The sequence below is a fragment of the Myxocyprinus asiaticus genome, chromosome 12 (assembly GCF_019703515.2).
Source record: "Myxocyprinus asiaticus isolate MX2 ecotype Aquarium Trade chromosome 12, UBuf_Myxa_2, whole genome shotgun sequence".
Lineage (NCBI taxonomy): Eukaryota > Metazoa > Chordata > Actinopteri > Cypriniformes > Catostomidae > Myxocyprinus > Myxocyprinus asiaticus.
This window is the reverse complement of record NC_059355.1, coordinates 27115407-27133073: the sequence shown is the minus strand read 5'-3', so window position 1 is coordinate 27133073 and position 17667 is coordinate 27115407. Positions and strand designations below refer to the sequence as shown.

General features: G+C 36.9%; 1 protein-coding gene across 12 annotated transcripts in view; it reads right to left on the bottom strand.

Annotated features, from left to right (window-relative positions):
* LOC127448861 (disks large homolog 1-like) overlaps positions 1-17667 on the bottom strand; it is a 228700-nt gene that overhangs the window by 23400 nt on the left and 187633 nt on the right. Inside the window, exon 1 of one of the 12 annotated variants that reach the window (XM_051711738.1) lies at positions 786-1049. The exons of the other annotated variants lie outside the window; for them this stretch is intronic. The gene's annotated coding sequence lies outside the window, so the exon portion shown is untranslated. Of the gene's footprint in view, positions 1-785; positions 1050-17667 lie in introns of those variants that run through there. 12 annotated transcript variants of the gene reach the window in all.

Below are 17667 nucleotides of genomic sequence, written 5' to 3'. Positions count from 1 at the left end.
TATTATTATTATTATTATTTTATTTTTTGTGGACCCCCCCGTCCCCCCGTCCCATGACCCCAGTTTGAAAGCTCCTGGTTTAGATCATAAGTAGAACCTAACAGACCACAAACAGTGGTCAGTCAAGTGTGTGTGTGTTTGTTATGCATGCACACACAAACATGCACATTAAAGAGTATACAGTTGCATCAACTTATGCACAGCTGTGCTGGCCGTTAAGTGGTAGAGAAGACATCAGATTTATTCTGACTTGTTTTAGAAATCTTTTTTAATAAGGTAGATTTGGCTTGCTCATCAAAAATTCCAAGGACTCGATCTGCGTGAGAAGGTTTTGCTCTCGCTACATGGAAACAGTGAATATGTTCCTGAATTATTCAGTGATTTACCCCACTTTGTGCTCCTGTTCATTCGCTGTTTGACCTCAGAGCATGTAAAAAAGTCTCAAAAGCACAAAACAGAGTGTGGAAAGATAGACAGTCTTAAATTATAGTAACAAGAGAAACCGAAAACTTTGTAGGAAAAGGTTAAAAAGAGTCAAAGAAAAACTAGCAGGCAACTCCATTTGAAAATAATGTTAAATTCCTCATGAAAATTACAACCACTATGTTATAATACAAATAAATACACCTTAAACAAACAGCACCACAAAACAACACTTTAGTTCTCCTTCCATTTAGCAACTGAATAACAGAGTTGATAAAAAATATCACCATTCTCAAGCAAAACTAACACCACTTGCGACCAATTAATGTTAAAATAACCTGAAAGTCAATGTGCATACTTACAGACTCTTTCGTGCAGGAGTCTAGAGTGAAGATGAGTCTTTGCTGAGCGGCTTTCTCCTTTTCTGTCTCTACTTCTCCATGTGGGAGTTCAATTATGTTGTGGTGCTGAAGGACAGCTCCCAAATCACACACAGCTGCTCTCCCTGTGCGTGAGTGTGTTTGAGTGAAATAATGTGTGCGAGAGCTTGCCTTAGTGGGACTCTTCCACGCAAAGCCTCTCGGAGTACCTACAGCACAACAGATGCTTATGGACTAAACACTGCTTGCGTCGCTCACTCCCCTTTCTCCCTCTCTCTCTCTCCTTCCTGTTTAAGTCATAGCCCTAACCCATGTTGTCTTGTGCAGTGCAAAATAGGCTGTGTTTGGAATGGAATACTACCTTACTACTTACTGAACACTGCACAGTATACTGGATACTGCCTACAATTTAAGAAATATAGCAAGTTAAACAGTATACATTATTAAGTTTCCATTTAATTCAGTGAGTGGTGTCTAGTTTGCATCTTGGTTTATTTTGCATTTTGAATCCAATCCAATGTAAAAAATATTGTGACATTCAGCAGTCTGATCAAATATCTAGTCATGAAAGAGATATATAGTATTCCATGCAGTAAACTGTTGTATACAGCTCATTTTGTCATGGGTCATCCCGATATTCTATGCATACAGAAAATGTGCATACTGTGTGTACAGTACATCTACTATTACTGTGGTAGTAGTAAGAGTACTGATTGTAAGATTTTTTGAACTAAGCCAAAGCCTTAATTCTATCAAGCAAAACAAGTAAAAATGAATAGAATGTACCAACAACAGAAGAGCACTGGGGCATGTGATGACATTTGTAAGCAACTGAGGTGCAGTGAAATCATACAGCTCTCCATGCATGCTCTGCTGGGGTACAGCAAATTTAGCCTGACTACATGCACAGGGTTTGAACATGTCTGTAATCCACATAAATGATTTAGGTATGTCAAAGAAACAACAAAAATACACACACACACACACACACACACACACACACACACACACACACACACACACACACACACTCACACTAAAGTCAAAGTCTGCACATCATTAAACTGACTCAATCTCCACTGGCTGAGCTAGAGTTGTAACTGTATTTTTGTGATGTTACTCTGCCTATGCATTATTATAGGGTAAGATCAGCCAAAAATTAAAATGATGTCATCATTTACTCACCCTCATGTCATTCCAAACCTGTTATGACTTACTTTCTTTTGTGGAACACCAGAGGAGTAAGTTTGAAGAAAGCTGACCCCACACACAATGGAAGTAAAAAGGGACAGAGGACTGTCAGTTATTTCCAATCTGTCTAATAGGGCTGGGCAAAAAATATTGATTTCCAATGCATCATCACAATCTTCATTTGAGTGATCTCGAGAATGATTCTTAAATCCCAAGTTTAATGTCTAAGCAGCAACCCTCGTAACCCTGGTAACTGTTTAGATTTCACTTACCGGTGATTGAGTATTTTAGTGGTCAAAAACGAGATCCAAGCAATCCATTTATCACTGAATGATTTCTCTTTTAATATCATTTATGTTCTTTACAGTCAGTTGTCGATCAAAAAAAAAAAACAAAAAAAAACCATTCTATTAATTCTAATAAAACAGCACAGATGCGTTTAAGAAGCTCTTGTTAATGTGGGCTCAACCGAAACACTTTTGTGATGCTCACTACCGGTATTCTACCTAAGACAGTACCATTTTAGCTCCTGTTCTACAAATCAATGTAAATCCTTGCAAATAGTACAAATAATGCATGTAAACAATATATATATGTAGCATTACACCGATCAGCCACAACATTATAACCACCTGCCTAAAATTGTGTAGGTCCCCCTCGTGCTGCCAAAACTGCGCCAACCCGCATCTCAGAATAGCATTATAAGGTACTATTCTTCTCACCACAGTTGTACAGAGCGGATATCTGAGTTACCGTTGACTTTGTCAGTTTGAACCAGTCTGGCTATTCTCTGTTGACCTCTCTCATCAACAAGGCATTTCCATCCACAGAACTGCCGCTCACTGGATGTTTTTTGTTTTTGGCACCATTCTGAGTAAATTCTAGAGACTGTTGTCTGTGAAAATCCCAGGAGATCAGCAGTTACAGAAATACTCAAACCAGCCCGTCTGGCACCAACAATCATCCATGTGATTATCTAATCAGCCAACTGTGTGGCAGCAGTGCAGTGCATAAAATCAGGCAGATTGGGTCAGGAGCTTCAGTTAATGGTTACATCAACCATCAGAATGGGGAAAAAAATATGATCTCAGTGATTTGGACCGTGGCATGATTGTTGGTGCCAGACGGGTTGGTTTGAATATTTCTGTAAGTGCTGATCTCCTGGGATTTTCACATGCAACAGTCTGTCGAATTTACTCCGAAATGGTGCCCAAAAAAAAAAAAAAAAAAACATCCAGTGAGGGGCAGTTCTGGAGATGGAAAAGCCTTGTTGATGAAAGAGGTCAACAGAGAATGGCCAGACTGGTTAGAACTGACAAAGTCTACGGTAACTCAGATATCCGCTCTGTACAATTGTGGTAAGAAGAATAGCATCTCAGAATGCTATGCGGGTTGGCGCTGTTTTGGCGGCACGAGGGGGACCAACACAATATTAGGCAGGTGGTTTTAATGTTGTGGCTGATCGGTGTATATATATATATATATATATATACACACAGGTGCATCTCAATAAATTAGAATGTCGTGGAAAAGTTCATTTATTTCAGTAATTCAACTCAAATTGTGAAACTCGTGTATTAAATAAATTCAATGCACATAGACTGAAGTAGTTTAAGTCTTTGGTTCTTTTAATTGTGATGATTTTGGCTCACATTTAACAAAAACCCACCAATTCACTATCTCAAAAAATTAGAATACATCACAAGACCAATAAAAAAAACATTTTTAGTGAATTGTTGGCCTTCTGGAAAGTATGTTCATTTACTGTATATGTACTCAATACTTGGTAGGGGCTCCTTTTGCTTTAATTACTGCCTCAATTCAGCGTGGCATGGAGGTGATCAGTTTGTGGCACTGCTGAGGTGGTATGGAAGCCCAGGTTTCTTTGACAGTGGCCTTCAGCTCATCTGCATTTTTTGGTCTCTTGTTTCTCATTTTCCTCTTGACAATACCCCATAGATTTTCTATGGGGTTCAGGTCTGGTGAGTTTACTGGCTAGTCAAGCACACCAACACCATGGTCATTTAACCAACTTTTGGTGCTTTTGGCAGTGTGGGCAGGTGCCAAATCCTGCTGGAAAATGAAATCTGCATCTTTAAAAAGCTGGTCAGCAGAAGGAAGCATGAAGTGCTCCAAAATTTCTTGGTAAATGGGTGCAGTGACTTTGGTTTTCAAAAAACACAATGGACCTACACCAGCAGATGACATTGCACCCCAAATCATCACAGATTGTGGAAACTTAACACTGGACTTCAAGCAACTTGGGCTATGAGCTTCTCCACCCTTCCTCCAGACTCTAGGACCTTGGTTTCCAAATGAAATACAAAACTTGCTCTCATCTGAAAAGAGGACTTTGGAACACTGGGCAACAGTCCAGTTCTTCTTCTCCTTAGCCCAGGTAAGACGCCTTTGACGTTGTCTGTGGTTCAGGAGTGGCTTAAAAGAGGAATACGACAACTGTAGCCAAAATCCTTGACATGTCTGTGTGTGGTGGCTCTTGATGCCTTGACCCCAGCCTCAGTCCATTCCTTGTGAAGTTCACCCAAATTCTTGAATCGATTTTGCTTGACAATTATAAGGCTGCGGTTCTCTCGGTTGGTTGTGCATCTTTTTCTTCCACACTTTTTCCTTCCACTCAACTTTCTGTTAACATGCTTGGATACAGTACTCTGTGAACAGCCAGCTTCTTTGGCAATGAATGTTTGTGGCTTATCCTCCTTGTGAAGGGTGTCAATGATTGTCTTCTGGACAACTGTCAGATCAGCAGTCTTCCCTATGACTGTGTAGCCTAGTGAACCAAACTGAGAGACCATTTTGAAGGCTCAGGAAACCTTTGCAGGTGTTTTGAGTTGATTAGCTGATTGGCATGTCACCATATTCTAATTTTTTGAGATAGTGAATTGGTGGGTTTTTGTTAAATGTGAGCTAAAATCATCACAATTAAAAGAACCAAAGACTTAAACTACTTCAGTCTGTGTGCATTGAATTTATTTAATACAAGAGTTTCACAATTTGAGTTGAATTACTGAAATAAATGAACTTTTCCACAACATTCTAATTTATTGAGATGCACCTGTATATATCCTGACATTTAATCATACAAAACTTTCCCTGTCTTAGGTCAGTAAGGATCACTACTTTATTTTAAGAATGTGAAATGTCAGAATAATAGATTTCAGATTGAGGTCAGGGCTTTGTGATGGCCACTCCAATATCTTGACTTTGTTGTACTAAAGCCATTTTGCCACAATTTCGGAGGTACGCTTGGAGTCATTGTCTATTTGGAAGTCCCATTTGTGACCGAGCTTTAACTTCATGGCTGATGTCTTGAGATGTTGCTTCAATATATCCACATAAATTTCCTTCCTCATGATGCCATCTATTTTGTGAAGTGCACCAGTCCCTTCTGCAGCAAAGCACCCCCACAACATGATGCTGCCACCCCCATGCTTCACGGCTGGGATGGTGTTCTTAGGCTTGCAAGCCTCACCCTTTTTCCTCTGAACATACAATGGTCATTATTGCCAAAAAGTTAAATTTTTGCTTCATCAGACCAGAGGAAATTTCTCCAAAAAGTAAGATCTTTGTCCCCATGTGCACTTGCAAAGTGTAGTCTGGCTTTTTTATGGTGGTTTTGGAGCATTGGCTTCTTCCTTGCTGAGCAGCCTTTCAAGTTATGTCGATATAGGACTTGTTTTACTGTGGATATAGATACATGTCTACCCATTTCCTCCAGCATCTTCACAAGGTCCTTTGCTGTTGTTCTGGGATCGATTTGCACTTTTCGCATCAAACTACGTTCATCTCTAGAAGACAGAATCTGTCTCCTTCCTAAGCAGTATGATGGCTGCGTGGTCCCATGGTGTTTATACTTGCATACTATTGTTTGTACAGATGAACGTGGTACCTTCAGGCGTTTGGAAATTGTTCACAAGGATGAACCAGACTTGTGGAGGTCCACTGAGTTGAGGTTAGGCCTTAAAATACATCCACAGGTACACCTCCAATTGACTCCAATTAGCCTATCAGAAGCTAATTGGCTAATTGCCTAAAGGCTTGACATCATTTTCTGGAATTTTACAAGCTGCATAAAGGCACAGTTAACTTAGTGAATGTAAACTTCTGACCCACTGGAATTGTGATATAGTCAATTAAAAGTGAAACAATCTGTCTGTAAACAATTGTTGGAAAAATTACTCGTGTCATACACAAAGTAAATGTCCTAAACGACTTGCCAAAATTATAGTTTGCTAACATGAAATCTGTGGAGTGGTTAAAAAATGAGTTTTAATGACTTCAACCTAATTGTATGTAAACTTCTGACATCAACTGTATACATAAGGGCTGTGAATTGAATACAAATTTTTAAACGTATTAATCGAACATTTTTCTGTGATTATTCGTGATTAATTGCGATTAAATTATGGTACATGATACATTACAACAAACATAAAAAAATCATCATGAATACATTTACGTTATACTTTGTCTCAAAGAACTTGCAAGAAATTGGTTAGTCATCATTTATTTTAATTATTTTAATATGTACATGTAAAACTGTACTTTTTTTTTTTTTTTTTTTTGCGGACAGAGTTAATTAGACATATTTTTACACCAGTATATATATTATATATATATATATATATATATATATATATATATATATATATATATATATATCTCACATTTAATACTTTTTTGTACATTTTTAAAAGCTAAAATATAATAAAATGATGGAAATCTAATGATAAAATAAAATTTATAAAAATTAATACTGTCATAATCATACAGGGGACCTTTTAATTAGGTAAATTAACAGCATTAGCTGGGGGATAATTTGTTTTTCATATGAGAGCAAAATTAACATTATCACTAAAAAATACCCATAAGAACAGGAATCGAATCAAATCGGAATAAAACTGAGAGCTTGTGAATCGGAATCGAATTGGGAAATCTGTATCAATACTCAGCACTACTGCCTTTTTTGTGTTCCACAGAAAAAAAATGTCATACATATCTGGAATGACATAAAGGTGATTATCTGATCACAGAATTTCGATTTTTGGGTGAACTTTCCCTTAAAGCAGAATAACTGATCAAACAGTACATATCCTTCAGAGGTTAAACATTAACTATAACAAATTATCTTGCTGTAATGTATTCACTCTGCATTCTCATCTTCCCTTGATAGATAAACATAAGATATAATGGATGTGTGCAGGTCTCTGGTGGTGAACAGCAAAAATAAACTATAATTAGATCGTAGAAACATGAAGTCATTCATAATGAAGGCTGGAGAATATTCGTCTGAAGATTAAAGGTTCCTCACTGCTAAAAGCAGACCACGCCGAGGAAACGTCTGGTAACAATACACAAGTTTTGAATCGGAATAGTTTAATGAGAGTAATGATGTCAATGCTGTTGTAGAACAGTTTTTCACGTTATCAAGCATTCCAAAACATTTTCGTCACCAATTCTGTGCCAAAAAGAGGAAAACAATTAAGGGTCTTTCAGAAAGCTTGAAAAGAAAATAGGCAGAAGGAAATAACATGTTTTGAGTCACGTTTTAAAAGAATGAAAGCTGGATGAATAATCAGCAAGAGTATCTATATATAGAAATGGCAAAATGGTCAGAGTAAAATCAATGAAAAGCAATGGTGTTTGTGCACTGTAAATCACTGCCGGGGTAAGATGGGGTCGGTCCGATTGTCTCGATCCCTAGTAACTGCCTAAAGTCTACAGATTTTTTCACTTGTTTTATCCTCCCCTTGGAGAAAATGAGTATGTTCACTTTGAAAAATAAATAAATAAATAAATAGCTCAGCTCTCATCAACAAGCCATACAATCTAATTTGTGTCCATAGCACAAGTGATGCAAGTTGCACAGCAACGTTTTAACCAACATGATCACACAGGAAATCAACCTGATGCTTCCAAAAGTTCATCTACTCTGAAGTAATCACGTTTACATGAACAAAGGTGAGTGAGATTTGGAAGTTGCATTTTTGCTCTAGAATTACATATTTACTCCACTGACAGTTAGGGTTAATGTTGGGGTTTGGGTTAGGGGGTAGGGCTAATAAAATGCCTGTTGACTGCATTACATCATTTACAACTAAAAATGCAACTAGCTTTTGGCACCACTCTGTGGACATTTTACCTGGAAACTGAAACTCACATGTCCCACACCCCAAACAACACTTCCAGCTTCAAACACTGAGGAGCAATGATGCGAAATTCCGTCTGCACCGATTTCAGAAGCTGAACTTTCAACCTAGTGTTTTCTAATTCACAATGAGATCAGTCAGTTTTAATACTTGAAAAGAAATAGCGTGTATTTATTTGTTTAAATTCTTTCACATATAAAAGCTTAATATGCAGTTAACTATATTCAAGACATCAGTAGGTTGATTTAACCTAAAATATTAGCTTTACCAGTGGTGCGAGTTTGGGGCGGGACTAGGTAGTAGTTATGTTTGCCTTGCAAGAAACACCAACTAAGGGTATCAGAAAGGAACTGACAACTATGGCATCGACACCGCATGAATGCATCTGACAAAATCACTGCAGTATCATATGCGGTGTCAATGTTTTTGCCACAGATAACTTTTCTTTAATTTAGCTTTGTAGATATAATAAGAAAAACAAAAAAAAACAAAACAAAAAAAAAACGCAAAAAATGTAGGCGTCATCAAATCAAAGTCAGACAGGCATGATCTTATAAATACATACATTTTAACGAAGTGCAAGAGAGGATTTAGTCTTCGTTAATCTGCCTTAGTTCATCGTCGTAGTCTGAGTGCAGCGCTAATGTACGTGGCTAAAACACTCTCAGTGCATACATCATATTGACTAATACTTTAGTCATCTCCTTAAGGCATTAAAGGAAGCTTAACTAATTTTGACAAGCACTGTAAAACCTCAGTACATGCAGTTTAAGCAATACTTCATCACATTGCTGTTACATATATGATTGGAAGTATCCTAGTGAAACATTATGTCTTCATTGACTGGGTGGTCCAATTAAAAGAAAGAAGCATTTTGTTCACTTATGGTAATTGAATTGGGTGAATTTCTATTTCTTGGTGTGAATAACTAGAGAGCATGTCACAGAAGCTCTGTGCTTAGCTCAGTTGTGTTTGTCAAACACTGATGTCTTTAAGCTCCAGCACAGATCCTCAGAGCCGTTAAATCCCTCTGATCAAAGCAGTCTGGCCCTGAGGGGCTTCATTTCCAATCCAAACAGCACCATCAGTATCCATTTAATGGCATTTGTTCCTCATGTTGCAAGATGGAGATTCTAGAATGGCTGCATCCCAGTTAAATCACTGCAGCACAACATTTGTTATTTAGTTAAATACCTAAAACAACCTCCAGTATAGAGATGTGCAAACTGACTAGTTTGTGGGCTGCCTGGACAACTACTGTAGTTGACTGTGTTAATTCAGTGCTATCCAAACCAAACTTTTTCATCAACAAGTCTCAACAACACCAACACCAAAAATGCCTTTCCTTTAATGGATATTATAGAAGATATAATTTCATTAAAGAAATAGTTCACCAAAAAAATTTAAATTCTGCAATAAATAATTATCGTCATGCTGCTCCAAACTTGCGGAACAAAAAAAATTGAATTAATATTCTGGTCCATATTTTCAATACAATGACCAAAACATATCAATCTAGTCCATGCGACTCTTGTGTCATATATAGGAATTTTATGAAGGCATACGATAGGTTTTGTTGAGAAACAACCCAAAATGTATGTAATTTCTCAGTGCAAATATTGATGTCTCATGCATTCCTGTGCACTATCAGAGAAGCTTGTTCATAGTGGCTAGCATTTACACATGACTTGCTGTTTAGTGCAACAAAAATTTTTTTATTGTAAGTTCCACGTAAGAAAAAAGTCATAAGGGTCAAACTGTGAAAACATCATGCGATTAACCACAATTAGTTATAATCTATATATTTATTTTTATGTTTCACAGGTTTTAACAAAACAAAATCTAAATCTTTCCAAATAATCTCTTGAACCTACTTACTGTTTGTACTACCTGTGGTACACATACTGTACCCCTTGTCGGGAATTACTGGACTAATCGGTCTTGAGGAAGCTCAGTATAATAAGGCTAGTTTCGGGTTCACCTGACCCCGATCGTACATGGTTCTTAGGGGATGTTTACTTAACATGCGTTCTTGCATTCAAAACCAGCTAGAGTGATTGAATGTAGTGCAACTGAATGGAACAGAAAACAGGAATCTCAAGATTAATTTAAAGATTCAACTTTACAGCAAAAAAAAAGAAAAGAAAAGAAAAAAAAGATGATGATTAGTTGACTTGTCCATGCAGCACTGACATATTAGCCCAAGAGACTTGACAATGGCCTCCATAAGCAGTTCTTCGACAATCACTGGTCAAAGTGAGTGCTGCATCTGCGCAGTTTGATGCTTTATTACACACGTTGTCATGCGCTGCAGCATGAAGAGCACAGGGAGATGGAGCTAATCTCAGCACACTGTCCCCACAGGGAGCACCTGGACCTGAGCTCATCTTACTGGGCACACCTTTTGGTCCATCTCCAGCTTCATGACTGAATACTGAGCAGATGAGTGTGTTGATCAGGTTTCTGACTGGAATAAGAGATGATCAAGGGTGTCATGCATTTTTTTTTTTTTTTAAATGACACAAGTAGGAGTATTGGCTTAATTGGTGCGCTAAGTGGAAATTAAGAATTTGTTTTTTCGTTAAGCATGCAATGGGACCCGAGTTCAAATCCTGACCTAATAAAAAAAATAAAAAAAAATGTTTAAGCAAGCAAAATTGCATCAGGAGGTGACAGCCATTGATCGCCATGCATTTTCACTTTGAAATACAATAAATAAAATAATAAAACACTTACATTAGTGACACGCTACACATCTACATTTGAACTGAAAGTGCTCGTTACCCAGAGCCTTGCAAACTGACACTTGCACTGTAACACAAGATGACGAAGACAGGAGAGCTATTTTGTTTAGAGCATGCGAGTGAAAAGTGAAAGCTTCACAGTGGTGACTCATCAAAAACTATCAAGGGAAGGTGAGAGAGTAAGCCCTGGAAACGATGTCACGAAACAAGTCAAGAACACAAGATCATATTTAAGCTCAAAAGAGATAAGAAACTATACTTTGCTTATAGTAAATTAAGCCAATTCTAGGACCATTAAATTGGATTGCATTATGACATTTTCATGACAATTAAGCCCATAATATACAAAGAAAACCAAAATATTGGTGCAAATATAAATGCTTCTCTCTAGCAGTCAGTACAGAACCAGTCAGGAGCTGAAGAGCTCAGATGTAAAAGTGCACTCTTCCATCTTTGCCCACCTCCGAGTCTACGCAGGGAGACGAAGAGAGCGGATTATGAAGCATTCTGCTAATGAAAGCCAAGCTGAAGGGCAGAGCTGCTCTGTGCTGGCCGTGAATGGAGGAGCGTGACAGGTACAGGAAGTCAGGGACAGGAGCCATGCTAGGATGACAGCTTTCACCAAACAGAGTGCAAGCTACATAAACACGCATATGCTTGCTAGGGGTGTGAGAGAAGCTCGGATCACACACATACAGAGTGGTTCGGAGGCTTAATTTAGACCTGCTCTGACTATCTTCAGCCAGAGCTCTATGAGTGTCATCCTTCCCTATTGGTATTCTAATAAACACCGTAGCCAGGCCCGCTGAGCTGAAAGAAAGGATGGCCAGACGGGACTCTACAACCCTGGGGTGGAGAGGCCAAGCTGTTCTAAATCACGACTACACCAACACACAGCAAACTGGGCATATTATCACTTTCATGTGCATTTTGCCATTTTTAATTCGACATGCAATCTAAGTTGACCCTATTTACTGCACTTCTTTATGCTCATTCCTGGTGTTATTGTCAGGGTTCCCACACCAACTGACCAGATGTCAAATGTCATTTTAACAAGAAAATTTAACAAGAAACCTGAAGAAATTATGTAGAGTACAGATGATTTTATGATTTTCCTTGACTTCTCAAGACCCTGAAATCACAATGTTAAAATTTTCTGATATTTCCAGGTTTTCCATGACTATGGGAACCCTGTATTGTGCATGATTCATCGGCGCACATTATTCAAAAAAGAATTGTCTTTGGAATGTTTTATAAAAAATTTAATAGGTTGTTCCACCTCTAAAACGAATTGCCTTTTCGGATGACGTCACAAATCCCTCTTACTTTTCAACCTCTCCCCTCCAAACACCTGTTATATAGACACCACTTTTCACAATCCAATTATTTCCCAGTGGATAAAAGTTCAGCCGTATATTTTCGTATATAATGTTTCATTGGACATCCGTCAGATTACAGAAGTTGCCAACAGTGTTTCATATTGACTATAAACACGTGACATGGCTGGATTTTAAAGAATAAGATTAATCACAGGATGCATTTTACCAGTATTCACAAAGATTTAAGTCTACTTCATGACAGCAGATTTAGAAAGGTTTTCCAAGATCACTCTCTATCGGCTGCCAAACACAAAAGACAGCCTTTCTATTGAATCCAATAGAACATCACTGCAACATCATTATTAAAGTCTGCCAAGTATGAAACAGCTCTCTGCTGTGCCCAATTATGAACAAATAAACATTTGTAATATTCAAACCATGCTGCATCTGATCAAATTATTTGGCTAGAAGCTCAGCGATTTACAGTTTGCTTCTTATGAGAGCTTCTCTCTGATAAAAGAGCTGTATGCAACTAGGGAAACCAATGAAGTAGAGATTCAGCCTGTTTAAGCACAATATTCCACCTGAGGGACCATTTACATTTACTTTTATACTGTACAATTCCAAAAAAATATATAAATGTTGACAAAATATATATCATTTGAAAGGTCTAAGTGTTCAGCTTTAATATTTGATCGCTGTTTCATGATTGGAATGTTCCAGCGACAGTTATACAATAATTTGTGAGTAACGGAGTACAACTGAAAACATGCAATGTGGGAATTCACACCTTCATTATGAAATACTGAGCCACATTTAAATCCAGCCCGTCACACTCACACATTAAGTAAACTTTCCATGGCAAGCGTCGATTGCATAACACCTGATTGTACTTTTAGTCCAAAAAAGTGATAAGTCAGAGAAATAATGATGGAATGCTTTTTTTTTTTTTTCTTTACAGAATTCTGAGAGAATAATCGTGCATTAACGTTCTCCAACACATAATGCACCCCGAGCAGCGTTTCTGTTGTAAAACTGTACATGGTCTATTTCCATAGAGTCTTATGAACAAAATCAGCCTCCTCTTAATTACTCTTATTTAAAAAGAAGGTATTTTATTTGAAATAGTCAATGACATGGCCTTGTGGAGTCCCCAAGTGGTAATTTTTGGAAGTATGCCCACATAGAAAAAAGGTTGCAGGATCCTGTTTTTTTTTTTTTTTTTTGTGTGTGTGTGTATGTGCCATCATTCTCAAATCTGAAGATTTGATTTCTGGGTTGATCTGGCACATTTTTCATGTGTATTTTACATCATAAAAAAAATGTTCTGTGCTAAATACTTCAGTTAAAAACTTTTTAGCATTTTTATTTATATTACTTTGGATTATTGGGAAATAAAGCTCTAAGTGTCTTCTTTCAAAATATACAAAATGTATGCCTTCAGACCAAAGGCTTCCGAAAACGCAACCATTTAAGTTAGGGTATGCCATTTTCATGATATGCACTCCAAAAGGGAGTGCCTCAACAGGCTAGGGAAACAGCAGTCTGATTAATAATCTGTAAGATGTATGAAAGGAAGACTTTTATCAGGCAGAGTGTGACAGTTAACTAGAATGAAAGTTAAAGAAATAGTTCACCCAAAAATGAAAATTCTCTCATTATTTACTCACCCTCATGATATCCCAGGTGTGTATGACTTTCTTCACCAGAACACATTTGAAGAAGAAGAAAAAAAAAAAATACATTTGGAAAAATATCTCAGCTCAATAGGTTCTTAAAATGCAAGTGAATGGAGATTTCTCTTTTGAAGCTCCAAAAACACAGACAGTCAGCATCAACGTCATCAATACCACCCCAGTGGTTAAACTAATGTCTTCTAAAGCGATATGATCACTTTTGGTGAGAAAAAAATATCAATATTTAAGTAATTTTTAACTATAATCCAACGCTTTAGAAGAGGGTAGAGTCCAAGCGGTCTCTTGTGTGACGTATTTGCGTTGCCATGATACTAGGGCTGCCCCCAACCAAAGATTTTCCTAGTCGACTAGTTGTCGCATGTTTATGATATTAATTTAATTACTTAAATATATTTTTTGGGGGGGCATCAGAAAATGGTTTGAGTTCCAGGGCTGAGAAAGAATGTTATAAGTAGCATTGCTAACACTGTTCTACATTACAGAGAAATACTAAACCGTAATAATGAGCCTTTAAAATTTTTATTTTACAAGCGCACGCACAAAGCGAGCCATAGCAATACCGGCAAAAGCGGTAATGATTCTGAATGTGTCGGAAAAACCAGCAAGGTGACTGTCTGAACATTTTGTGAATTTATAGAGAGAAATGCACCCTAGGGTTGTGCCAACAGACGATGATCTCGGGGATCGACGATGGTCAGAGTGATCGCCAGTAGAGCCTTTGACGATGTCAAGATGATATTTGGCTTGTTTTCCCATTAATGCATTAAATTATTATTATTATTATTATTATTATTATTAGGCTAATATTATTATTATCAAATCAATTTTACAAATAATTTGCCCATAGACACACAGACACACGCTTGAAGAAACACACTTTATTATACTTTTAAGAACAGATGACAGAAAAGCCGTCTATGCGCATGTATAACACGCTGTTTGTACGGAGGCGTGCAGTCTCATGGAACACGCGCATGTAAAAGGTTCGCACTCTTTCTTTGTTTCTGTCTTTTGATTTTTTTTTTTTTGCAAGAACAGTATCGTCTATAAGTGTGCTGCAAATGACCTCAGACATCTCAGCTCAGGAGGTGCTTTGAGTTCAGTTCACTTTATTTCCACAGAGCAGTTCATTGTGAAGGCAACTCTGCAACCTATACATCTGTGATTAAAACATAAAATACAAAAACACGTTCACCTCGAACCACAGTTTATATTTCAGTGATTATTATCATCATTATAATTATTATTTTTACATTTCTAATTGTTTTTATGTCTTCATTTGTGTAAGTAATTTTCCACCTGCATGTTTAGATGGATACTTGCCTGACGGTAAATGGAAAGGTGGCTACTTATACTAATATATATATATATATATATATATATATATATATATATATTATTTTTTTGATCACTTCGTTATTTTAATTGCTTTTTCGTTTCGTTTGGAGTGCAATTTGAAATTAGAAATTTATTTAAAGTTTTTCATTTTTTAAATAATTAAATTTTCAATGCAAAATCACAAAAGCAAGAATATTCACCAATCCCTCAATATATCGTGAAGGAGGGAACAAAAATGTATTCACACACATGATGTATTTTCCCGGACAATGAAACACCCGACCGGTAGAGAATGCACAGATGAAGTAGGTTCTTTACCAGAAAGATGTTGCCTTTCACAACTGTTGTAAAGCCATCTTTCAAAAAGTTAAACAACACACATTTTCACTGCACTTTTCCAGTTTCATTTGAATTTTTTGTTAAAATAAATAAAACATAAAGTTCAAAGTTTGAAATCAAGGTGTCTTGCTTTATTGTGCAGGCTTAACCCTAACACTGCTTAATGAAAATTACCCCATTGTACCACCTAGCGTCCAACCAGCGGTAATACTGGTGTTTGTCGGTTTGAACGTGAATAATTAATTACCGCATGGACCAGCTGTGTAAACGATCATGTCTGTCTGTCACTGACTGCGTGACTTTGCCACTTCCTGTGGAGCTTTTTTTTTCTGTGACCAACTGACCAGTCAAAACTTGGTTGACCAAGACTCCTCATCGACTAACGTTTGGTCGACTATTAGGGGGCAGCCCTTTATGATATACAGGTAATCTCACGTTCTCCACTCGGTTGAGACATCCAGGATAAGCACATAAATGCACCATTGTGAGTAAAGAAACAGATAAATACAGATCAAAACCAACCAAGCTACTGTACAGAGTTCCTCCTTCTCACTTGTAAACAGCACTGCTCTTCAGGCTGTGACTCATGTGCGTCAGTTCTCACGTGTTTCAAATGCCAATGTGATTACGTCACACGCACATACTGCTCCTGACCGGAAGCATGACTGAGAGTTAAAAAAAATACTTAAACATCATCTTTTTCACACCAAAAGACATTAATTTAATAGCCGGTGTCGTATGGATGATGTTTATGCTGACTGTGATTTTTGGAGCTTCAAAAGAGAAATCTCCATTCACTTGCATTTTAAGAACCTACTGAGCCGAGATATTTTTCTTTTTTTCTTCAAATGTGTTCTGGTGAAGAAAGAAAGTCATATACACCTGAGATATCATGAGGGTGAGTAAATAATGAGAGAATTTACATTTTTGGGTGAACAATCCCTTTAAAACAGGATTTGGCTTGAACCATGCCTGCAATTAGAGGTACATTTAGATATGGCTTCTTGACAGCATAATGAAAAACAACAGATACTTACATAATCAAATGAAATATAAAAATGAAAAGGAAGACCCAGAAGTCCAGAAGCAATTAACATACACTGTAATTACAGTATTTTTGTCTTGTTTGCCAGTAAAAAAATATCTAAAAATCCTTAAGATAAGAGACATACAATATACAAAGATACAAAGATATAAAAGCCTTGTTTTCACAAAAAATCTTTATGTTTAAAATAAGAACATACTATTTACTGATGGAAAACAAACATAATTCAAAGGAAAACAAGTTTGGTTTTCTTACCCCATTGACAAGTAGTATTTTCTTGTTTTAAGCATAAACCTCACTAATGTATTAATATCTAACAGTTTTGCTTCTCAAGTAAATCTATGTTGTTTTAAGGATGTTTTTGGTAAAACAGGGCTAAAGGCCGCCCAGGGTAAAAGGCACTTTTGATTTTATTTTCTCTGATTTTAAAACACTAAATATCAACACAAAAATAACACAGCACTTTCCTAAACACCTGTTTGTCACTATGCTCTGCAAAATTGTCCTGATCTATGAGGACATCGCATGCAATGTCAACGGTTGCAAAGGTTGATTTTAAGGTACTTTAACCTAATATTTAATCATTTTTAACATGTTGCAAAGTTTTGTAGAATTATGTCAATCCCTGAAATTATCACATTTATTTTGAGACAAAACACTTATTTGTCATTTTCAGTTTTATTCAATGGGATTCATTCAAAAGTGTTTCAACCACTGTCCACTAAGTAGAAGGATAGTTTTTGGGGTAAAAATCACCCTTGTTGCAGGGGCTAATATTTTTCTTAAGAGGGGAAATAGATTTGTTATGAAAATTGTTCAAAGTGGCCTCACATTGACTAATCTAATCACGATGGAGATTCATTTGTTTATAGAATACTTGAAATGTTATGAAATGCCAAATGTGATTCAAATTAACAGGAAATTTTCTGAAGTGGTTACGAGTAACCATTATCTTCATTTGTTATTCAAAAAAGCATTTTACTGTCTCAAAAGTATTTGCATTAGTTGACAAATTTTGCCCTAA